This window comes from Hyla sarda, unplaced genomic scaffold (assembly GCF_029499605.1).
Source record: "Hyla sarda isolate aHylSar1 unplaced genomic scaffold, aHylSar1.hap1 scaffold_274, whole genome shotgun sequence".
NCBI lineage: Eukaryota > Metazoa > Chordata > Amphibia > Anura > Hylidae > Hyla > Hyla sarda.
Genome location: NW_026609440.1, coordinates 280,596 through 306,537, shown reverse-complemented (window position 1 = coordinate 306,537; position 25,942 = coordinate 280,596). Strand labels below are relative to the sequence as shown.

Genomic DNA, 25,942 nt, shown 5'->3' with positions numbered 1-25,942 from the left:
AATTTTCTGCTGCAGCTCAAACTGCCAGCGAGAAACTACTGTGAACCCCCGCCCGTGCGACTTTACCCTAAAAACACTACACAAAAATAAAATAAGTAAAAAACACTACATATACACATTCGCCTACACAGCCCCCCTCCCCAATAAAAAACATCTGGTATGCCACTGTTTCCAAAACGGAGCCTCCAGCGGTTGCAACACTCACATGGGCGGAGGATTACAGTAAGTATCCGGCTGCAAGTTTGAGCTGCGGCAAATTTTCTGCCGCAGCTCAAACTGCCAGCGAGAAACTACTGTGAACCTCCACCCGTGTCACTGTACCCTAAAAACACTACCAAAAAATAAAATAAAAAGTAAAAACACTACATATACACATACGCCTACACAGCTCCCCTCCCCAATAAAAATGAAAAACGTCTGGTACGCCACTGTTTCCAAAACGGAGCCTCCAGCTGTTGCAAAACAACTACCAGTATTGCCAGATAGCCACTGACTGTCTAGGCATGCTGGGAGTTTTACAACAGCTGGAGGCACCCGGTTTGGGAATCACTGGCGTAGAATACCCCTATGTCCACCCCTATGCAAGTCCCTAATTTAGGCCTCAAATGCGCATGGCGCTCTCACTTTGGAGCCCTGTCGTATTTCAAGGCAACAGTTTAGGGTCACATATGGGGTATCGCCGAACTCGGGAGAAATTGTGTTACAAATTTTGGGGGGTATTTTCTGCTATTACCCTTTTTAAAAATGAAAATTTTTGGGGAAACCAAGCATTTTAGGTAAAAACATTTTTTTTATTTACATATGCAAAAGTCGTGAATCACCTGTGGGGTATTAAGGTTCACTTTACCCCTTGTTAAGTTCCCTGAGGGGTCTAGTTTCCAAAATGGTATGCCATGTGTTTTTTTTGCTGTCCTGGCACCAGGGGCTTCCTAAAGGTGACATGCCCCCAAAAATATTTTGTCGCTCCTTCACTTCTGAGCCCTCTACTGCGCCCGCCGAACACTTTACATAGACATATGAGGTATGTGCTTACTCGAGAGAAATTGGGTTTCAAATACAAGTAAAAATTTTCTTTTACCCCTTGCAAAAATTAAAAAATTGGGTCTACAAGAACATGCGAGTGTAAAAAAATGAAGATTTAGAATTTTCTCCTTCACTTTGCTGCTATTCCTGTGAAACACCTAAAGGGTTAATACAATTAATACTTTGGGGGTGCAGTTTTTATAATGGGGTCTTTTATGGGGTATTTCTAACATGAAGACCCTTCACATCCACTTCAAAACTGAACCGGTCCCTGAAAAATAGTGAGTTTGAAAATTGTGAAAAATTTCAAAATTGCTGCTGAACTTTGAAGCCCTCTGGTGTCTTCCAAAAGTAAAAACTCGTCAATTTTATGATGCAAACATAAAGTAGACATTGTATGTGTGAACCGAATAAAAAAAAATGTATTTGGAATATCCATTTTCCTTACAAGCAGAGAGCTTCAAAGTTAGAAAAATGCAAAATTTTCATTTTCTTCATCAAATTTGGGGATTTTTCACCAAGAAAGGATGCAAGTTACCATGAAATTTTACCACTAAGTTAAAGTAGAATATGTCACGAAAAAAAAAACACTGAATCAGGATAACTAAAAGCATTCCAGAGTTATTAATGTTTAAAGTGACAGTGGTCAGATTTGCAAAAAACGCTCTGGTCCTTAAGGTGTAAAATGGCCTGGTCCTTAAGGGGTTAATTACCAGGATGCAAGGGCATACCCATTTGCCCTGCGTCCTTAACTGGTTAAGTGACTGATTTCAACACAGCTGGGACGAAGCGCCAGTGGGCGTGTAACGGTCCGTGGGCACGTCTGAGCTCTTCCCTGCCTCGTTCCATCTCTGCCCGTTTCCGTACTATGGACTAACCGAAACGTCCGCCGTCTGCTACTACAACTGTACAGCTGGGTGAGTGACTCTCCTTTTCTATTTGTGGATCGTTTTTTGGAACTAGGACTGTTTATAGGCTGGAGCACCTCCCGATATTTTGGCTCCGTACAGTTGAACGCCATTGCACCTTTGTTCTGATAGTGGACTGATTGATAGTACCCATCCTACTGTCTTGTGCGGTTCACATACTTTCATGAAACCCCATGCCTAGTGTGACTGCATAGTTTAAGTCTATAACTTCAACTAATGGGACAACACTGACAGAAGCCAACTATATTTATACTCCATTTCAAGTCTTAATGGCTATGATTTTTTTTTCTTGCCTAAAAAGGGATTATGCGCTGCCCTGACTTTCGGAGCTCCGCTCACAGCGTCCGGAAGTTCATTACTCCGAACGCTGTGTGTGGGCTTCCGTGTTTGCGGCGTCACTCCCGGCCCCTCGTGACGTCACGCCCGCCCCCTCTACCAAAGTCTATGGGAAGGGGGCGTGACAGCGGTTGCGCCCCCTTCCCATAGACTTTCGTTGAGGGGGCAGGCGAGACATCGCGGGGGGCCGGGCGTGACGTCACGCCCGCGAACATGGAAGCCCGCACACAGTGTTCGGAGTAATGAACTTCCGGACGCTGTGAGTGGAGCTCCGAAAGTCAGGGCAGCGCACAACCCCTTTAAAAAGAACCTAAACAACTATGTATAACGTAAAAACCATGCAGGAAAGATACAAGCTGTTGCAGAATCAGATCTGGAGGCGGCTTGTGAGTCCATGGTTAGAGTAGAAGCACCGCAAAGACGGTGAGAAAATGCTGAATCCCTGAATATACCTTGTAAATTTTAATTTTGGCGCCTTTGTGACGTCACTTCCGCTCCCTGGCACCTCCGCACCAGCCTGAACCAAAATCTCTTCACTTGTTTCCGGCAGACCAAAAAACTTGTTGCACCCATACAGCTGGAGCCAGAAACTACGGAGTGCAGTATCCTACACTGCCCCCCCCCCCCCCAACCATATCAGGGCACCACGCTATGGGGAAAATTTGCAATTATGGGCCTAAATATTGAGATTTTAATCTGCAATGCGATATAAATGGTGCACGCCATTTCATGTCCAATCTCCATTTTACAACTATCCACTCCTTTTATGCCCACCGCCTATTTCTCTGTCACATTCTCCCCTCATTGTCACATCTTCACCCATCACATTCCACCCTCCTAAATTGGCCCCCCATATCACATCTCAACCCCCCCCCCCCCCCCCCGGTACATTCCCACTGGGCCGGATTAACGTAGGGGCAGATGGAGCTGCCGCTCCAGGCCCCTACATGAAAATAGACCCAGCTGCCTGCACAGTGCCCACGATAAATATGTTAACAGAGAAAGAGGGCCGGCCCTGCACTGTCCCAGGCCAGCCCTATTTCTTACTTGTGGCCCTAGGTGGTCACATGGGCTTGTTAACCTGACCTGTGTGACCCACGTCATGGTAGCGTAGGACGCTCCTCCCCTTGCCAGAAAGAGCAGCGTATGTGCTGCTTTCCTGCTTGGCCCACGCCCGTCAAAAAATGTTACTGAGTAACAGTGGCTATGGTCCTACTGGCGGTCACTGCTCTCTGCCTCTGAAGTCCCCCCCCAAAAAAGGTACCACCACCAGTCATGAACTTGCTTGCCATTCAGGTACATAGAAAAGCTAGGCGACAATTTCTCACCTAGCTTTTTCATTCTCCTGAATGGCATATCTGCTTATAATAGCTCAGCTATTCTAGACTGATTTGAATAAAGGTTCAGAGGTAAAAATCTATCTATAATAGCTGAGCTATTATAAGGAGATATGCCATTCAGAAACATGAAAAAGCTAGGTGAGAAATTGTCACCCAGCTTTTCTGTGCTTCTTAGTGCCATTTCTGCTTATATTAGTTAAGCTATTATAGACAGATTTGCCTATAATTTATTGTAAGTGATCCTTATAGGCTATAAGCAGCAATGGCATTCAGGAGCACGGAAAAGCTAGGTGCTAAGTTCTCAGCTTTTTCATGCTCCTGAATGGCATATCTGCTTATAATAGCTCAACTATCATAGACAGATTGTCCTAGAAGCTAGACAGATGTGCTTAACCCCTTTCTGCGAAAAAATAAATAAAATTGAATAAACCCTTTCCTTAATAAAAGTTGAATCACCTCCCATTTCTAATAAAAAAAAAAAAAAAAAAAAAAAAAAGTGGCATTGCCACTTGCGTAAATGTTGAAAATATTAAAATATAATGTTGAGTAATCCACAAGGTCAATGGTCCAATTTGGGTATCGTAATCGTATGGACCTACAGAATAAAGCTAATGGGAGAGATTGGTGCAGCTGCCCATAGCAACCAGATTGATACTTTTATTTTTAAAAAGGCCTCTGAAAAATGAAAGCAGTGATCTGATTGGTTGCTATGGGCAACTGCACCACACTTCTACACAGGTTTTGATAAATTTCCCCCAATGTGGGACTGTTTGCAAAAAAATGCACTATGGAGAAAGCCCCAAAAATAGCATTTTTCTTCAATTTTGTCCCACAAATATTTGTGTGTTTCACTGTAGATTGTGGTAAAATAAGTGGTCATTGCAAAGGAGAGATAGAGAGAGAGATAGAGAGCGAGAGATAGATAGAGAGATGTGAAGACAAAAAAAAAATGGAACCCAAAAAATGAAAATTGACTTGGTCCTGAAAGGGTTAAAAAGCTAGGCGATAAATTTTCACCTGGCTTTTCCATGCTCCTGAATGGCATATCCGCTCAATAGATTTGATTATAATCAAATATGTCATTCAGGAGCATGAAAAAGCTAGGTGACATCTTAGATAAGACAGATGTGCTTATAAGCAGATATGCAATTCAAGAACACGGAAATGCTTGGTGATAATTTCTCACTTAGCTTTTTCATGTTCCTGAATGGTGTATCTGCTTATAGGTACATGATCTGGATTTTGTCAGTGACCTAGTAAATATCTAACCTCCATTCAAATTTGTTTTATTATTAGATTAAAGTGCATGCACATAAGTAAATCACACAGACACACATTGTCAGTGATAACATACTGCTAAAATTTTATTTTGGCAGTCCAGTTATATGGACATTGCAATTAGCACAAGTTCCCGCCCTCACTAGGGAGGTGAATATAGCCTTGGCATACCATATAAGGTATGGTCTCTTTTAAGATTTTTTGGAAGGCTTTTAGGCATTGGCTAGGAAAGAAAATCCCTTACCCGAAGGAAGGTGGGAAAACAAGGAGCAGAGTAGCATGGAGGTTGGGCCATGCCAAATAGTATTTTTATACTGCATACATACACGTTTCTGAATGACGTAACTGTACTACTTTATGTGATGCTAGGCAATTGCTTTGTCAATTGTGCAGAAATTCTCTATGTCTGGAAGGAATCATCCCACCGGTCTGAGCCAGATGAATAAAATAAAACAGGACGAGACTGATGAGAAAAGATATAGTCTGTGAGTCCCACAAAGATATGTCATTACCATTTGGGCACTATAGTTAAGCTGGGCTCACTTGTGAAAAAATGTGCTGAAAGCAAGTTTGGACATTCTGCACATTTGACTAACTGGAGGCCACTAGGACTGCACCATCTCAGACTGCAATGCATTTCCTTGCGGTATCTGCAGAAAATAGAAGGTATTCTTTCTGTGGATGCCAGAATCTGAATTTCCACACAGAAATTCTGCCCTGGTTAACAGTGCAGCAAAATCCCATTGAAAATCAATAGGACTCTGCTGCTGTGGAAAATTAATGCGGTATTCCCCACAGACATTCTGCCATGTAAACATACCCATAGTGTGTTTGTATAGAGGTGCCATGGCTGCTGAACAATTGCTAAAATGTTTCCCTACCAATCCTGCAGAACCAATTTACATCAGAAAAAAAAAAAAAAAAAAAAATGAAAATAAAGAGGATGTCTCTGAACAGACGATATTGCCTGCAAGTCCCACAGAGGTAGGGTATTACCATTTGGGCATTATAGATGGAGGGGGAGATTTATCAAAACTTGTCCAAAGAAAAAGTTGCTGAGTTGCCTTTTTTTGAAAAGTCCTCTGAAGGATAAAAGAAGCGATCTGATTGGTTGCTTTGGGCAACTCAGCAACTTTTACTCTGAACACCAACATATTCAGCTATCGTGGTAATTTAACGTGCATAAAACATTGATGGATGTGCTGTTAAACAAAATGGCTTTGTGTTGCGTTTTCATTTGATATATTTCAATAAAGAGGTCCATCAAAATCTTCTGCACCATGATCATCTTAATCCGGCCCCGCCTTAACATTGCCCTTGTCACATTTTGCCCCCCCCAGCAGCACCACAGGGGAGCCGGCCTAGCAGATAATTGCAAGTTTTTCCATGGGGCTATCAAAAATCCCAATTCGATTGCTTTTGCGATATATCATGCAGCCCTATACAAAACAAACTGATCCACAGCCTAAAAGGGAGGATAACTAAGAAAATAAAAAAAGCCCCGTGCCACCCCCCCAAAACAAACAAACCTCTGTCCTGGACACATAGGAACAGGAAAACACTGGGGAAGGTGCAGGATGAGGGGCTTTTAACCTCTAGTTCTTGGTCCTATTAGGCCCTATAGGACCGTTGCTCATGTGGGCTGTCAGTGGACGAAATGTAAAAAAGGGCCTAAACAACTATGTCTTTTGTAATGCTGTTAAGCAAGGGGAATCTAGTATGATTGTAGTTTCAGCAAAAAGACACCGCAGGGATTTGAACCCCGTCCTGTGTACCAGGAGTGCCTACCACCAGTATCTTTTGCTTTTTTGGGAGGGGATTGGTTTTATAGGAATAGGAAAAAAGCAAAACCTGGGAAAACAAAAAACTTGTTCTCCCAGGAAAAGAAAACCTTTTAAGACTATCGGAAGAGCAGATATTTTTCTACATCTAAGCTTCTTTAGACAATTTTCACTTGATGTACTTGTGACCTGTGAAGAGTTAAAGCAGACTGCTTACACCCCTCCCCCCAGCACATACACATTCCACAAAACTGGTCAGGAAACCACACTCACTCATTCCAAGAGCCAATTGTACAGAATATCTAAAATACACACAATTTAGTTACCTTAACATACATTGGCCCAAGTTGGTCTCAGAGAATGCCTTTCACCTTTTCAGGATGTAAGATAGAAAGTCACCATACCTTTTGCATAGCACAAACTGATTTCCTTGGTTCCTAGGGGATGTTACACAGTGCAAATTTAAAATAACCGGCCTCCCCCACCACCCAACCTTGTGTCTACTTGTAATGAGGACCAAGTTAAAAATAGAAAGGTCTTCATAGATTATGGTTAAGTGTCATTCCCTGGTCGGTCAGTGCACAACAAACATCAGTTACTAAACAGTAAGGACAGATCAAGTAAAGTAGGAGCAACTAATTATTAAAGAATGAGATGGATAGTTGGTATAAAACTCCTTACTGTATCTTTGTGGATCTGATTAAGATGACTCATCAATACTACCCAGTTTTATTAGTTGAATACATACGTTTGTTCCTATGGCAACAAGACAGCTCTGCAACTTTGTAAAAAATGAAGACGAGTACTTCCTTTTGTATAAAGCAAAAGTCACAACTAAGAACCCGCCCTGAATTATTTTATAATATAGAAGCACTATTCTTAAAGTCTTTGAACTGGAGCCTCAACCTGTAAGAGAATCAGGAGACAAGCTGTATGGTTAGCACCCCCCCCACCAAAATATAAAAAAAAAAAAAATGGCAAGAGCTAAATGTTAGAAATGCTATAACAAGAAAAGGTGTGTTAATCATAATGGCCAGTTGGTACCTCTGAAAAGCAAAATTAGGAAAATAACCAACGTGCTGGGATCACAATTGGTGTTAATATTGAACACATAATGGGCTTTTCTACAAGGAGAATCTAAAACGTGAAGAGAACTATAAGAACCAACCTCACTGCAGACAGTGGATTTTCTAAGCATTATGGTGAAGACAATACTGACAGATTTTACCCTTACATTGTTCCATCAGTCCCCCAAGTATCTTCGATTCCAGGTGTACATCTGTGGGATACAGACTAGAGAAACTTCCTTTCCAAAAGGCTTCACAAAACTAGTTTCAACACCAAGCGTGTTTTATTTGCCGACTATTGTGGACTAGATGAATTCATATTTAACATCTCTGTATTGCCAAGAAGTTTACTAATATGTTCACTTGCCACTATTTTCTGTTTGATTCACTTCACAAAACACGACTGTTCAGGGGTTTCTGGAAAAAAGCAGAACACGAAACCCACCCAACCCGAGTGTAGTTTACAACAATGCTTTCACGCACACAGGGTATGTGACAGACATGAAGCAGTTGCTCACATACCATTTAGTGCCCATAAAGGGAATTGTGAGGACATGCCATAGAGTATAGACAAGATCTACAAAGATGAGGAGATTCATGCACACATTGCACATTACCTGCTACAGACTCCAAGCACCTTTCTATGATGTCTGTAAAAATCAAGCTGGACAAGTTGTGGAATTTCCCCATGCCCCATCCCAATGTGCCATTTGCCAAAAGATTCTCAGAACGTCACCTCACAAAAAACGCAACATGCCAAACTGCATGGAAAACGAGGAGACAGAGCCAAGCCTAGCAAGCCGTTTCCCCCCTCAGATGCCAAGTTCCCAGGAATGCAAGTTCTGCTTTGACTTTACACCATGATGTTTCTGAAAAGAAAATCTGAGACAGTTGCCCATTCCCCAGTCTAATGCATGAAATAACCCACAAGCCTTAATGTTAGATAATTGTAAAATAAAGCAAGCTGAATTACACCAGCTAAATTTTAGGTCCTTACATTTTGCACTTCATTTTTTTTTTTATTAACTGGTGCCAGAAAGTTAGTTTTTGTAAGTTACTTCTAGTACTTAGGCTTTTGTATGCTCCACAGGAAGTTCTTTTTGGATTTCCTTTATATCTGACCACAGTGCTCTGTACTGACACCTCTGTCCATTTTAGAAACTGTCCAGAGTAGGAGCAAATCCCCATAGCAAACCTATCCTGCTCTGGACAGTTCCTAAAATGGACAGAGGTGTCAGCAGAGAGCAGTGGTCAGATCAAAAGGAAATTCAAAGAGAAGAAAACTTCCTGTGGAGCATACAGAAGCTTATAAGTACTAGAAAGATTAAGATTTTTTTAATAAAAGTAATTTACAAGTCTTTAATTTTCTGGCACCAGTTAAAAAAATAAATAAAAATAAAGTTCCAGTGGACTACTCCTTTAAATAAACATTAAATATCCAATACCATAAAAAAAAAAATTCTCTCTTCACTTGCCAGGTCATATTTTCAGCTCCATCACAGGCAGGTTTTCAATCTAATATTAAAGAAAAAAGGAACCAGACAAATGCAAATCTCCCACCTGCCAGAATTGTTAATATTGCCGCTAATTAGATTAACAGCTTTAGATTTTTGTAGATTTATTGTATAAACAAGCAGTAATATGTTAAGAGTGATCCAGTGAAAGTAAAACGAGAAGTGAAAATGAGCAATGAACAGAACGGAATGAACACATTTACATTAATGGTTTTAGGCCAATTGCAGTTAGTGACCTCTTGGTAACATGCAAAGTGAACAAGTATCAACACTTATCTGTTAAAGATGCCGTTTCCAATTCCTAAGACTGGTGAACTAGTATTCAGTCTCACATACCTGTCTTGGATGAGCAAATCACACACCCCCATTCAGCCTGTAGCTGTGTAATCATCTACTTTCACTAGATTGGGATTCCATTCCACCTCCATTCTAAAATTCTTTAGATTTTTTTAAATAGGATTAATAGTGATCATATCTGTACTCTGGATATTTTATAATATCTTTCATACTTCTTGGCTTTTTCACTGAACACATTTAAATCTTCATACATCATATTAGCCTTTAATGGTAGAAGACTGAGTAGAAGTCTTTGGAAACAAATTAACCTTTAAAATACAGGTTTGTATTTTAAATCAAGATTCTCTTTATTGCTTCATTTGGAATTTTAGAAGAGGCTTTGTACCATCAAGAAGTGCGGTATGCACAAGACATCTGGCCCGAGCTGCTTTCCCATACACTCCATATTCCAGGCAACTGATTTTATAGCACAAAAGATAACTATTCTCACTCATCCAATTGGCAGAAATACCTTAAAATGATAGTACGCCAAGCACCTTTCTAGTTACCGATTTGGTTCAAAAGACGAATCTGAAAAAGTCTAGACAAAAAGATGTTGCCACACAGCCCCAACCCCTTTGACCAGAAATAAGACACCCAACATATTAAACAAGTGTTTAAGAAAACTAGTTTTACTTTTTCCTAATTTTGCTACATAAATACAACCAGTACTTTTGAATGAGAAATTCATCACAAGCGAAGGCCTAAAAGTGATTGCAAGTTCTACAAAAGTTATGTTCTATAAGTTTAAAGGGGTACTCCAGCCCCAAGACCTCTTATCCACTATCCAGAGGATAGAGATAAGATGTCTGATCGCGGGGGTCCCACCGCTGGGGACCTTTCATGCAGCAACCTGGCTATCAGCCTCCGGAGCAAACATCGCTCTGGGTATGATCAATCACAGGGCCGGAGTATCGTGACGTCTTAGCTCCAGCCCTTCAATGCAAGCCTATGGGAGGGGGTGTGACAGCTGTCACGCCCCCTTCCATAGGCTTGCATTGAAGGGGTGGAGCATGATGTCACAATACTCCGGCCCTCGTGATTCAGACCCCGAGCGATGTTTGCTCCAGAGGCAGATAGCAGGGTGCTGCATGAAAGACTGCAGGGGTCCCCAGAGGTGGGACACCCGCAAACCAGACATCTTATCCCCTATCCTTTGTATAGGCGATAAGATATCTTAGGACCGGAGTACCCCTTTAAGTTAATCACTTCTAATCTGTACAAGATTGACATAACATTACACCCTACAGCAGGGGTCTCCAAACTGTAGCCCTCCAGCTGTTGCAAAACTACAACTCCAGACATGCCCAGTTGGCATGCTGGGAGTTGTAGTTTTTCCAACATCTGGAGGGCCAGTTTGGAGACCACCACCCTACACCATAAGAGATTACTTTAAGGCAGTTCAGCCACTGAATTAGCAAGTACATTTTTAGCATCTAATTTATTAAGCCATGTTAACAGAAGAGAGTACTGTACACATATATTAAGTACAATGCTACAAAAAAAGTTTGAAACCTTTTAAAGCTTCTCGCCCTATAGAATCTAGAATCTTTGAGAGTGTTTTATAAATCCTCCCAAAGTGTACAAAGAAAATTTATGTTCAGGGTTGTCTACAACCACTAAACCAAACAAGAATTGTATTGCAGGATTTCTACTAAATAAGCCTTTACATTAAACCCATAGATAAAGAAAGTCTTACCATATTTCACTAGAGGTTGCTGATCCACTTTATGTAATTATCCCATAACTGCTATCTACACAGTAAGTGATGTCCTGGCTCTCATACCAAATCCACTTTTTTGTATATTTTAAGGAAAATTTATTTTGAGATATCTGAGCAGTGTACCATTCCGGTTTCTTAAACTGTAGATCTGCCTTCCTCATAATTGAGACTATGAATATCTGAAAAATTTTTAGAGCAGAAAGTTTTATGAACCCCCCCCCCCCACTCCAAAGTGTACAAGATAATTTACAGTTAAGGGTTGTCTACAACCACTAACCCAAACTAGAGTTGTATTGAAGGATTTCTACTAAATAATTTTCTCCCTTAAACCCAGAGAAAAAAAAATATAAAAAAAGTCTTACCATATTCCACTATGCAATTTTCCAACAACAGCTATCTACACAACAAAATATGTTCTGCTCTCCTACCAAATCCACTTTTTGTATATTGTAAGGCAAATTAATTTTGAGATACCTGAGCAATGTACCATTCCAGTTTTTGAAAGACCTGTCCTCATAAGAGACCATCATTATCTGCAAAACTTGGAATAAGTTTTATGAACTGCCCCCCCACCCCCACCCCAAGAGTTTTAAATCCAAGGTTTGTCTACTGCCACTGAACCAAACAATTGTATTGCAGTAAGTCTCGTAAATAAGCCTCTCCATTAAAACCAGAGAAATAAAGTCTTACCATATTCCATTAGAGGTTGCTGATCCACTTTATGTAATTTTCCCATAACTGCTATCTACACAGTAAATTATGTCCGGCTCAAATACCAAATCCACTTTTTTGTATATTGTAAGGAGAATTAGTTTTGAGATACCTGAGCAATGCACCTTTCCAGTCTCTTAAAGAACTGTAGATCTGCCTTCCTCATAACAGACTATGAATATCTGAAAAATTGTTTAGAGGAGAAAGCTTTATTACACAACACCCCCCCCCCCCCCCAATTCCAAACAAAACCAAGTAGAGATGAGCGAAGTTACAGTAATTTGATTCATCATGAACTTCTTGGCTCGGCAGTTGCTGACTTTAGCCTGCATAAATTAGTTCAGCTTTCAGGTGCTCTGGTGGGCTGGAAAAGGTGGATACAGTCCTAGGAGATGGATACAGTCCTAGGAGACTCTCCTAGGACTGTATCCACCTTTTCCAGCCCACCGGAGCACATGAAAGCTGAATTTATGCAGGCTAAAGTCAGTAACTGCCGAGCAGAGAAGTTCGTGACAAACCGAATTACTGTAACTTCACTCATCTCTAAAACCAAGGATTGTCTACTGTCACTAAACCAAACAAAAGTTATATTGCAGTATTTCTACTAAATAAGACTACATTAAACCCACAGAAAAAGTCTTACCATATTCCACTAGAGGTTGCTGATCCACTTTATGTAATTTTCCATAACTGCTACCTACATAGTAAATCATGTTCTGGCTCACGCACCAAATCCACTTCGTATATTTAAGGAGAATTAATTTTGAGATACCTGAGCAATGTACCATTCCGTTTTTTTTTTTTTTCAAAGAACTGTCCTCATAAGAGATCATCAATATCTGCAAAACTTGGAGAAAGATTTATGAGCACCCCCCCCCCCCTTTCCAAAGAGTAAAACCAAGGGTTGTCTACTGCCACTAAACCAGTAAAGAATTGTATTGCAGTATTTCTACTAAATAAGACTCTCCATTAAACCCATAGAGAAGTAAAGTCTTCCCATATTCCACTACAGGTTGCTGATCCACTTTATTTTCCCACAACTGATACCTACACATTCAATTATGTTCTGGCTAACACCCCAAATCCACTTTTGTATATTGTAAGGAGAATTCGTTTTGAGATACCTGAGCAATGCACCTTTCCAGTCTCTTAAAGAAATGTAGATCTGACTTCCTCGTGAGAGACTATGAATATCTGAAATTTTTTTTAGAGGAGAAAGTTTTATGCCCCCCCCCCCCCCAATTCCAAACAATAAAACCAAGGATTGTCAACTGTCACTAAACCAAACAAAAGTTTTATTGCAATACTGCTACTAGACTGTTAAACCCATAGAGATAGTCTTACCAAATTCCACTAGAGGTTGCTGATCCACTTTGTAACTTTCCCATAACAGCTATCTACACAGTAAATGATGTTCTGGCTCTTGAACCAAGTCCACATGTTTCTCTGTTTTCAACTGGAAATAATACACTGAAAGCAATAGGAGATGGCACTAGAAAGAAAGAAGCCTGAAAAACAAAAGCCGGAAGTTTTGACCCCAGCCCCCACCCCCAAAAGGCCCTTACTTACAAAGAAATGCTAGCTGTGGGTACATTTAGAACGGACATCTATAAAAGAAGATGTATTTCTATCTTCTGAGGACCAAAGACTAGAAGAATCCACCATCTATGCAACTCCCTCAGAGCACCTCTGAACGTATTTAGGGACTCTATCCCACTCATTCTGGACATCTGCTCAAATTTTCTGATTTTCATTTGCCAATGACCGGCAGCTCATTCACCAACTGGCACAAACACCTAGTATTTCAAGAACTTTTCATTACGAATTACAGTGGCAATCAATTCTGGCATTCCTCCGGCCCAATCTTCCAGTTAAAGATATATCAAAGACATGCAATTGGAATCCTAAGTCCACTGGCAATCTTGCCTAGCAACGTTACTAGTCTGTAGCGTTAGTCCTTGGTTGTTTTCTGTCTTTTTTTGTAAGAGCCTGTGATCCTGCTTCTTACTTGACATTCTTCTAAAGTCTTCCTCCTTCAATGAAGAATCTATACTTCCCTGCCTTCATTGCCTAAGAACTACTTCACTGTATAATGCAGCTATCATTCATATAATCTTCAGTCTTGAATTCTTCATCTGACCCACTCACTATAGTGGATTAAACCTAGGAGGAGATTCTCTCAACTACCAAGTCTTCAGTAAAACATTAATCTACAATTATTTTCTTGTCATTTACTTTTAATATATAAGTTCTCTTCTCCTTAAAAGGTCTTCTCTTTATAATGAGTTATCCAACCAGCCATTTTATACTTCGCACCGGTAGAGTTACCCTCCCTTGTCATTAGCAGACCTTGTCTAGCCTTCTATGTTCTTTCTTGCTTTCCCATGTTTAGACTAACCTTCTGTTTGTTTTTAAGTCTCCAGTAGTATTTCCAAGTTTCATCTGTTCTATCCCTCAGTAGTTTTCAATCTTGATCCTTAAACTTCTCTCTTGTCTATTGCAATCTTGTGTATCTTCAACCTAGGTTTAACCATTGCTACCTTCCTGAGGTTTCCTTTGCACGACTAAGCCTTCATTATATTCTATTCTTCTTGAGATCTGCTTGTTCACTGTTCTAGTCTTGTGACCTTGTATTTTCATCTTTGTCTCTTACGCTGACTACAAAGCTTCCATTCCTGAATCTTCTTAGCCAACTTGTTCTACACCTGTCTGACAGCTATTCAAAGAATCAAGCCTTTTATGGAGACATAACAGGACAGGAACACAACTGTATTAGGATATGACAGTCACATAGTAATGACAGTCTAGATTAAAACTTTGCTACAGTTAGTGTAAACACAATAAAAACATCTCTACACAAAAACACCAAACCCTTTATCCAAAAGTATCACCAAATGCCCTACAATGTACAACCTCCCAACAAAGCATTATTACAAGCAGAACACAGATACAAGACAGCTACCCACATCAGGCTCCTTATAATAATAAGCAATAGCTACATAAATACTAAACAACAAACACTCCCAAACCAGCCAGCTCCACCGCAAACCCTAAACCTGTTTTGCTCTTCCGTAAGTCTGCTGAAAAACGCCTCAGAAACGTTTTATATACAGTCATACTGCGCAGTGGGTATTCCTCCGCCCAATGACAGCGCACTGTGTGAAACCAACCTGAATTAATTAGCAAAGTAGTGCCGTCAGAACTTACCGTATACAGAGTCTTTATACAAAAAATGAGCCCTACATACGCAGAAGGTACTGAATACAGGATATATAAAGGTGAAATAAGGCGTCCTAAAATGTTGTCCAACTTTAAGTGTCGGTACGTAAACGACCTTCAGTACGTGTAGATCCGTCAGTAGGCTGGCGGAGGGATATAGTCGATTAGGGTCTGGAAGGCCTTGTTGCGCAGCCAATATTGTTGCTGCAGAGTAGTAGTGCGCATGCGTGAGGTGTGGTACGTTCCTGAATGTTCTGGCTGTGGAATGCGGCTGGTGGGGGATGGTGAGCTGTTTACAGCGTTCTGACTTGGCGAATTGTTGGCATATGACCTTCTGTTTGGGTGAAAATTGTGAACGAGACAAATAGTTTATCGTGTTAACAAGTTGTTGAGCAGTACCCTTCCAATGTGTATTTCCCTGGCTAGAGTAATGGGGGTACGAGGTGGCAGCTGCATTTTTTAACAGGCAATGTAGCTTATCCCATCAGAATAGGAATGGATGGCTGTGTTCACACTGAGGAGATGGATCAGAGCTTCCCAACCAGTAAGCCTCCAGTTGTTGCAAAACTACAACTCACAGCATGCCCAGACAGCCTATGGCTGTCTGGGCATGCTGGGGGTTGTAGTTTTGCAACAGCTTGAGACACACTGTATTTGGAACTATTCTTCCCATTGTATAGGCTGAACTCCTATGGACTCTTTATGGTCTATGGCAGCATTCTCCAACCTGTGACTACAACTCCCTCAATACAGCCTCAGGCTGTCCAAGCTTGCTGAGAGTTGTAGTTTTGTAAACACTAGTCTTTGATGTCTTCCCATTGAGTAGATTCAATACCTGTTCTATATATCTCAATCCCTTTTATCATCTATGGTGTTCTCCAACCTCTAGATGTGGTAGATCTACAACTTCTAACATACTGCAGGCTGTCACTGTCAACGCATGCTGGGAGTTGCAGTTATGATACATTAAAGGGACCCAATAATGAGACCTTACCATATATAACAGGTGGCAACATATTATATATGGTAAAATCTTCTTCCTCACCATCCCCAGGGGATGTCCCTGCCTGCAGGGATGGTGAGGATGTGAAGTTAGGCTGGGTTCACACCACGTTTTCTTAAATACGGTTCCCGTATACGGTTGGGAGGAGGGGGCGGGGCTTAATCGCGGCGCCCGCACTCAGCCGTATTCGGGAACCGTATTTAATGCAAGTCTATGAGCCGACCGGAGTGAACCGCAGCCTCCGGTCGGCTTCATTTTCGGCCGTATGCGGTTTCCCGACCGCAGGCAAAAAACGTGGTCGACCACGTTTTTGCCTGCGGTCGGGAAACCGCATACGGCCGAAAACGAAGCCGAGAGGAGGCTGCGGTTCACTCCGGTCGGCTCATAGACTTGCATTAAATACGGTTCCCGAATACGGCTGAGTGCGGGCGCCGCAATTTACCCCCGCCCCCTCCTCCCAACCGTATACGGGAGCCGTATTTAAGAAAACGTGGTGTGAACCCAGCCTTAGTAAGTTTCCCCAGCTTGACCCCATAAGTAGTCCCCTGGGCTGGGCTGTAAACATGCCCCCTCAGGGTTATTGACAGCCTGGGTCCTCACTCTGCTCTGTATGCTTAGGTAGCAGACGTGACGTGGGCTGTTAATCCCGCTAAGGGGGCATGTTTACAGCCGGTGAAGACAGGGCTAGGTAAGTATAGCTCCCCGTCCAGGGGAGACTTACCAACTTCATATCCTCACCATCCTTGCAGGCAGGAACGTCCCCCCGAAGATGGTCAGGAAGAAGATTTTACCATATATAATGGCCCTCATTTACTATTGTAAACCCGACTTGTTTTGTCGTTTTTTTTTGGCGCATCTTTGTCTGTGCCATGTCGCAGACAAAATTGAAAAAAAGAAAATGCCATTTTGTAAATTTTGGGGGCTTCTGTTTCTACGCAGTAAATTTTTTCGGTAAAAATGACACATTCCCTTTATTCTGTAGGTCCATACGATTAAAATTATACCCTACTTATATAGGTTTGATTTTTTCGTACTTCTGAAAAGAATCATAACTACATGCAGGAAAATCTGTATGTTTAAAATTGTCATCTTCTGACCCATATAACTTTTTTATTTTTACGCATATGGGGCAGTATAAGGGCTAATTTTTTGCGCAGTGATTAGAGATGAGCGAACTTACAGTAAATTCGATTCGTCACGAATTTCTCGGCTCGGCAGTTGATGTCTTATCCTGCATACATTAGTTCAGCTTTCCGGTGCTCCGGTGGGCTGGAAAAGGTGGATACATTCCTAGGAGACTCTTTCCTAGGAATGTATCCACCTTTTCCAGCCCACCGGAGCACCTGAAAGCTGTACTAATTTATGCAGGAAAAGTTATCAACTGCCGAGCTGAGAAGTCCGTGACTAATCGAATTTACTGTAAGTTTGCTCATCTCTAGCCGTGATCTGAAATTTTTAGTGGTACCATTTTTGTATTGATCGAACTTGTTGATCACTTTTTATTCATTTTTTTCATGATATAAAAAGTGACCAAAAATACACAATTTTGGACTTTGAAATTTTTTTGAACGCCACGTACATTTTTCATTTTCACATACCACTGTTCCAAAAATCTGTCAGACACCTGTGGGGCGTAAATGCTCAATGTACCCCTTATTAGATTCCGTGAGGGGTGTAGTTTCCAAAATGGGGTCGCATGTGGGGGGTTTCTGCTGTTCTGGCACCATGTGGGGCTTTAACACACATGGCATACAATTCCAGCCAAATTCTCTCTCACAAAGTCCAATGGCGCCCCTTCTCTCTTCTGAGCCCTGTAGTGTGCTTGCAGAGCACTTTACATCCACATATGGGGTATTTCCATACTCAAAAAAAAATATGGTGTTACACATTTTGGGGGGCTTTTTCTCCTATTACCCCTTGTGAAAATAAAAACTTTGGGGTAACACCATCATTTTAGTGAAAAAAAAATCATATTTTTCATTTTCACCTCCAACTTTAACAAAAATTTGTCAAACACCTGTGGCGTGTTAAGTCTCACTATATCCCTTGTTATGTTCCGTGAGGGGTGAAGTTTCCAAAATGGGGTCACATGTGGGTGATTTATTGTTTTGCGTTTGTCAGAATCGCTGTAACTATCAGCCACCCATGTGCAAATCACCAATTTAGACCTCAAATGTACATAGTGCGCTCTCACTCCTGAGCCTTGTTGTGTGCCCACAGAGCATTTTACACCCACATATGGGATATTTCCGTCCAAATTTTGGGGGTCTTTTTTTCCTTTTACCTGTTGTAAAAATGAAAAGTATAAAATGTTAGTGTAAAAATATATATATATTTTTTTACATTAACAGGCTGGTGTAGACCCCAACTTTACCTTTTCATATGGGGTAAAAGGAGAAAAAGCCCCCCAAAATTTGTTAGGCAAATTCTCCTGAGTACGGAAATACCCCATATGTGGCCCTAAACTGTTGCCTTGAAATACAACAGGGCTCCGAAGTGAGAGAGCACCATGTGCATTTGAGGCCTAAATTAGGGATATGCATAGGGATGGACACGGCAGTGTTCCCCAAACAGGGTGCCTCCAGCTGTTTCAAAACTCCCAGCATGCCTGAACAGTCAATGGCTGTCCGGCAATACTGGGAGTTATTTTGCAACAGTTGGAGGCTCCGTTTTGGAATCACTGCCGTATGACGTACTGACGTTTTAAATTTTTTATTGGGGGGTGGGGGTGCAGTATAGGTGGGTGTATGTGTAGTGTTTTACCCTTTATTTTGTGTAGGTGTAGTGTAGTGTTTTTAGGGTACATTCACATAGGCGGGGGTTCACAGCGAGTTTCCCGCTTGGAGTTTGGGCTGTGGCGGAAAATTTGCTGCAGCGCAAACTTAAAGCGGGAAACTCGCTGTATAACCTGCCCGTGTGAATGTACCCTGTACAATCACATATGGGGGGGGCGTGCGCAAACCTCCAGCTGTTGCAAAACTACATATCCCAACATGCACTGACAGACAGGAGTTGTAGTTTTGCAACAGCTGGAGGCACACTGGTTGAGAAACACTGAGTTAGGAAACAGACAGTGTTTCCCAACCAGTGTGCCTTCAGTTGTTGCAAAACTACAACTCCCAGCATGCCCCGAGAGCCGAAGGGTATGCTGGGAGTTGTAGTTTTGCAACATCTGGCCCTTCAGATGTTACTGAACTACAACGCTCAGCATGCCTGGACAGTCTTGGCATGCAGGGAGTTTTAGTTTTGCAACATCTGGAATTACAGTTTGGAGACCACTATACAGTGGTCTCCAAACTGTAGCCCTCCAGATGTTGCAAAACTACAACTCCCTGCATGCCCAGACAGCCTTTGGCTATCTGGGCATGCTGGGAGTTGTAGTTGTGAAACTACAATGCAGCAGTGAAGATCACTTACCAGATTTTCACTGCTGCATTCTGCTGCCGCCGGTCCTCCCCCCTGCTGTCTGCCACCGGTCCCCTGCTGTCTGCTGCTGGTCCCCCGCTGTCTGCCGCCACCAATTTTGCCCCGCTCTGCCCGGACTTCCAGAGCGGGGATCTCAACTTTGACCCCTGCCCTGTGATTCGCAGATCGGCCAATCGCAGGGTATCATCCCTATTTTCCGGGCTATTGGGTCACCCGATCAGCCCGGAAAAGCTGTGATTCGCTGGTTATAATTGGCCGACAAGGGGTATGTCCATATGCTGGGATGGCTGCTGATAGATATCAGCAGTCAATCCCGTTCCAATCACCGCGACCGGTGACGCGGTGATCAAGAAACACAGTGCCGTATATTTACGGCGCTGTGCGCGAAGTGACACACCTAGCAGCGCCGTACATTTACAGCGCTCGTCGTTAAGGGGTTAAGAGAGATACAGGTTAGAGGGTCAGCTGGGTGCCATGGAGTTCTGTTGTGGTTTGGTTAGGCGCAAGGTAAAAACAAAAGGAAAAATAGCCAGCACAACAACCTAATGCACAGGTGCCCGCTGCTGTGGCAAATAGAAAATGTACAAAAAAGAAAGTTGCAACAGCACTCTAGGTCAAAAAATGGTGGCTCTTAGCGCACTTTTTGATCAAAATGTGTCCCCCACATTTTTGATCAAAAAGTGCGCTAAGAGCCTACATTTTTTGACCTAGAGTGCTGTTGTAACTTTTTTTTTTGTACATTTTGGTTAGGCCCAAGTCTGAAACAAACAACTGCACTTCTTGTTATGCTTTAAGAAAGTTACATTTATTTATGTACAATAAAAACAAAATATCTATGCGGCTTAGTATGGCCGATTTCATCCGGCTCTGAATTTATATTGTGTTCATTTAACAAGTATCCTATCCATCCAGCTAACATGAAATAGCATCCCAAGGACGCATTGGTCTTAAAGGAAATCTGTCACTGGTGTCACCTGCACTAACCTGTTGATACCGAGAGGTGGTGCAGGTGACAACAGTATTTACCTTGTCCCATTCCTTGGCGGGGATCTCCTGGAATCTCTTCCGTTAGCTTTGCTCCGGGCACCCGACTTGGGGCATGGATGGAGCTTAAAGACATCACCACTGCTGTGCTCTAACAGCGGAACCCAGCAGGGAGTTCTCTGCTGGGTCTCGCTGTGAGAGAATAGCAGCGGTGACGTCAGTAAGCTCCGCCCGTGCCCCAAGCCGGGTGCCCGGAGCGAAAATAATGGAAGAGATTACAGGAGATCCCTGCCACGGAACGGGACAATGTAAGTACTGTTGTCACCAGCATCACCTGCATTACCTGTTGGTAATGACAGGTTAGTGCAAGTGACACTGGTGACAGATTTCCTTTAAACGGGTACTCCGGTGGAAAACATTTTTTTTTTATTATTTTTTTTTTTTTTTAAATCAACTGGTGCCAGAAAGTTAGGCAGAATTTTAAATTACTTCTATTAAAAAATATTTACCCTTTCAGTACTCTTTAGCAGCTGTATACTACAGAGGAAATTATTTTTTGTCTTGTCCACAGTGCTCTCTGCCAGAGCAGCATAGGCTGCAATGGGGATTTTCTCCTGCTCTGGACAGTTCCTGATATGGGCATCTGGTGTCAGAAAAGAGCACTGTTTACAAGACAAAAAAGAAATTCAAAAAGAAAAGAACTTTGATTTAAAAATAATGTTTACCAATGGAGTACCCCTTTAAGACCTTTCTTGTCTGGCCTGGCGACATACGGAGCAAGTGGTTATATGTAAATATTAACCCCTTAAGGACGCAGGACGTACTCAAACGGCCCCTTTTCCGAGTCCTTAAGGAGCCGGTGCCCGATGCCTGCTGAAATCGTTCAGCAGGCATCGCGGCATATTGCCCAGGGGGGTCATGATGACCCCCCATGTCGGCGATGGCCGCAGATCGCTGGACAATTCAGTCCAGCGATCTGCGGCAGATTCCGGGTCAATCGGGTCTTCAGTAACCCGGTGACCCGGAATTACAGGCTGTTTGGGGCCGTCTCTGACAGCCATAGCCAGCAGGGGCGAGGTGGCACTGGTGCCACCTCACGATCGCCCTGATTCGTCGGCCGGTTTCCCGGCCGACCAATCAGGGCGCCTGCTGCGGGTGTCACTCCCGCAACCCGCTCCGCCCCTCTTCCGGAGGACGTGAGCGGGTACGGGAAGAAGACCCAGGGAGCTGTCACTCACCTCCTGCTGCTGCTAAGGGCACAGGTCAGTCCCGCCGCCGCCGCTCCTGGGGCCCCGATCCCAACATTGACGCCAGGGGATCGGGGCCCCAGGAGCGGCGGCGGGACTGACCTGTGCCCTGAGCAGCAGCAGGAGGGGAGTGACAGCCTCCTGCTGTTGCTTAGCAACAGCTCCCAGCATGCAAAAAGGGCATGCTGGGAGCTGTAGTTATGCAACAGCAGGAGGCAGACCACCACAACTCCCAGCATTCCCTTATGGGCATGCTGGGACTTATCGTTTTGCAACAGCTGGAGGCACATTTTTTCTATGGAAAAGTGTACCTTTAGCTGTTTGTGCAAGCTGGGAGTTGTAGTTATACAACAGCTGAAGTGCATGCTGGGAGTTGTAGTGGTGCATCTGCTGGTTGCATAACTACAACTCCCAGCATGCCCCTTGGCTGTCTGTGACTGCTGAGAGTTGTAGTTTTGCAACAGCTGAAGGCACACTGAGTTAAGTAGCAAACCAGTGTGTCTCCAGCTGTTGCATAACTACAATCCCCAGCATCCCCAGCCAAAGTAGTATGCCTCCAGCTGTTGCATAACTACAAGACCCAGCATTCCCTTCCGCTGTCCGTACATGCTGGGGGTTGTAGCTTTTGCAACAGCTGAAGGCACACTGGTTGCAAAACACTGAGTTTGTTACCAAACTCGGTGTTTCACAACCAGTGTGCCTCCAGCTGTTGCAAAACTACAACTCCCAGCATGCACTTATAGACCGTACATGCTGGGAGTTGTAGTTTTGCAACAGCTGGATGTTCCCCCCCCCCTCCCCAATGTGAACGTACAGGGTACACTCACAGGTTTACAGTAATTATCCTGCTGCAAGTTTGAGCTGCGGCAAATTTTCTGCCGCAGCTCAAACTGCCAGCAAGAAACTACTGTGAACCCCCGCCCGTGTGACTGTACCCTAAAAACACTACACTACACAGGCACACAATAAAATAAAAAGTAAAAAACACTACATATACACATACCCATACACAGCCCCACCTCCCCTCCCCTCCCCAATAAAAATGAAAACGTCTGGTATGCCACGGTTTCCAAAACGGAGCCTCCAGCTGTTGCAAAACAACTACTCCCAGTATTACCAGACAGCCACTGATTGTCCAGGCATTCTTGGAGTTTTACAACAACTGGAGGCACCCTGTTTGGGAATCACTGGCATAGAATACCCCTATGTCCACCCCTATGCAATCCCCAATTTAGGCCTCAAATGCGCATGGCGCTCTCACTTTGGAGCCCTGTCGTATTTCAAGGCAACAGTTTTGGGTCACATATGGGGTATCGCCGTACTTGGGAGAAATTGTGTTACAAATTTTGGGGGGTATTTTCTGCTTTTACCGTTTTAAAAAATGTAAAATTTTTGGGAAAAGAAGCATTTTAGGTAACAAAAAATTTTTTTTTTTTTATACATATGCAAAAGTCGTGAAACCCCTGTGGGGTATTAAGGTTCACTTTACCCCTTGTTACGTTCCCCGAGGGGTCTAGTTTCCAAAATAGTATGCCATGTGTTTTTTTTTTTGCTGTTCTGGCACCATGGGGGCTTCCTAAATGCGGCATGCCCCCAGAGCAAAATTTGCTTTCAAAAAGCCAAATGTGACTCTTTCTCTTGAGACCTGTAGTGCGCCAGCAGAGCACTTTTCACCCCCATATGGGGTGTTTTCTTTATCGGGAGAAATTGGGCTTCAAATTTTGGGGGGTATTTTCTGCTATTACCCTTTTTAAAAATGTAAAATTTTTGGGAAACCAGGCATTTTAGGAGAAAAAAATAATTTTTTTTTTTACATATGCATATGCAAAAGTCGTGAAACCCCTGTGGGGTATTAAGGTTCACTTTACCCCTTGTTACGTTCCCCGAGGGGTCTAGTTTCCAAAATAGTATGCCATGTGTTTTTTTTTTTGCTGTTCTGGCACCATGGGGGCTTCCTAAATGCGGCATGCCCCCAGAGCAAAATTTGCTTTCAAAAAGCCAAATGTGACTCTTTCTCTTGAGACCTGTAGTGCGCCAGCAGAGCACTTTTCACCCCCATATGGGGTGTTTTCTTTATCGGGAGAAATTGGGCTTCAAATTTTGGGGGGTATTTTCTGCTATTACCCTTTTTAAAAATGTAAAATTTTTGGGAAACCAGGCATTTTAGGAGAAAAAAATAAATTTTTTTTTTACATATGCAAAAGTCGTGAATCACCTGTGCGGTATTAAGGTTCACTTTACCCCTTGTTATGTTCCCCGAGGGGTCTAGTTTCCAAAATGGTATGCCATGTGGTTTTATTTTTGCTGTTCTGGCACCATAGGGGCTTCCTAAAGGTGACATGCCCCAAAAACCATTTGTCGCTCCTTCCCTTCTGAGCCCTCTACTGCGCCCGCCGAACAATTAACGTAAACATATGACATATGTGCTTACTCGAGAAAAATTGCGTTTCAAATACAAGGAAAAATTTTCTCCTTTTTACCCCTTGCAAAAATTCAAAAATTGGGTCTACAAGAACATGCAAGTGTAAAAAATGAAGATTGTGAATTTTCTCCTTCACTTTGCTGCTATTCCTGTGAAACACCTAAAGGGTTAAAACACTTACTGAATGTCATTTTGAATACTTTGGGGGGTGCAGTTTTTATAATGGGGTAATTTGTGGGGTATTTCTAAAATGAAGACCCTTCAAATCCACTTCAAACCTGAACTGGTCCCTGAAAAGCGAGTTTCAAAATTTTGTGAAAAATTGGAAAATTGCTGCTGAACTTTGAAGCCCTCTGGTGTCTTCCAAAAGTAAAAACATGTCAATTTTATGATGCAAACATAAAGTAGACATATTTGTATATGTGAATAAAAAAATTATTTGGAATATCCATTTTCCTTACAAGCAGAGAGCTTCAAAGTTAGAAAAATGCAAAATTTTCAAATTTTTCATCAAATTTTGGGATTTTTCACCAAGAAAGGATGCAAGTTACCACAAAATATTACTACTATGTTAAAGTAGAATATGTCACGAAAAAACAATCTCGGAATCAGAATGATAACTAAAAGCATTCCAGAGTTATTAATGTTTAAAGTGACAGTGGTCAGAATTGCAAAAAATGGCCGAGTCTTCGGTCTACAGGAGATTGCAGGGGGCCCCAGCGGTCGGACCCCCAGCGATCTGCAACTTATCCCCTATCCTTAGGATAGGGGATACGTTGTTCACCACTGGGTCACCACTGGACTACTCCTTTTAAGGTGAAAAAGGGCTCAGTCCTTAAGGGGTTAAATCCCAAAGTCCAGTTGTGAGAGGAACATCAGTCTGGCTTAACCCGTTTAGGATGCAGGGTGTATGAGTTTGCCATTGTGTCCTGGTACGCCCTGCGTCCTGTACGCTCTGGTCCTGTTACCGGTTTTTGAAGCATGCTCATGAGTTAGCACACTTCAAACCCGGTGGGTCCCGACTGCTCTAAGCAGCCAGGACCCAGGGTTTATGCATGGCATCGCTGATTGGGCATTTACCCTTTAGACACTGCGATCAAAGTTGATTGTGGAGTTTAATATGCTGGGTTAACGTGCCAGTGAGCTCAATAGAGCTGATCGGGACCATCATGGTAAAACCGTGATGTCCCAATCAGCTGAGAGGACAGCGGGGAGGGCCTTACCTGCCTCTTTGTCGGCCGATCGGTGCTCTGAAGCACCGAGAAGAGTATGTTCACACTGAGGAATTGAAGAGGAATCATTTCGGTCAGGAAAATGTTGAAATCTTCCATTTACTGCTTGCTGCGATATTGAAGAGGAATGAAAACAGAATGGAAGCAGAATTAAAGTAGAAATTTCAAGCAGAATTCAGGAGGAGGAGCAGTAAAAAATGTTGCGGAAGAACTTCAGCCATTTTTGCTTGAATTCCACTTGAAACTGATTTCCTCAGAAATAAGGCCCATTGGGGGAGATTTATCAAAACCCGACCAGAGGAAAAGCTGTCCAGTTGCTCATAGCAACCAATCAGATCGCTACTTTCATTTTTATCAAGGCCTCTGCAAAA

The 25,942-nt window shown here is 42.7% G+C and overlaps 1 long non-coding RNA gene across 1 annotated transcript in view; it reads left to right on the top strand.

Moving 5' to 3' along the window:
• Positions 1-15,518: 15,518 nt before the first annotated feature.
• Positions 15,519-25,942, top strand: part of LOC130325695 (uncharacterized) — a 94,476-nt gene continuing 84,052 nt past the window's right edge. The window contains exon 1 of the long non-coding RNA XR_008870459.1: positions 15,519-15,541. This is a non-coding gene — a long non-coding RNA (uncharacterized LOC130325695). The remainder of the gene's footprint in view (positions 15,542-25,942) is intronic.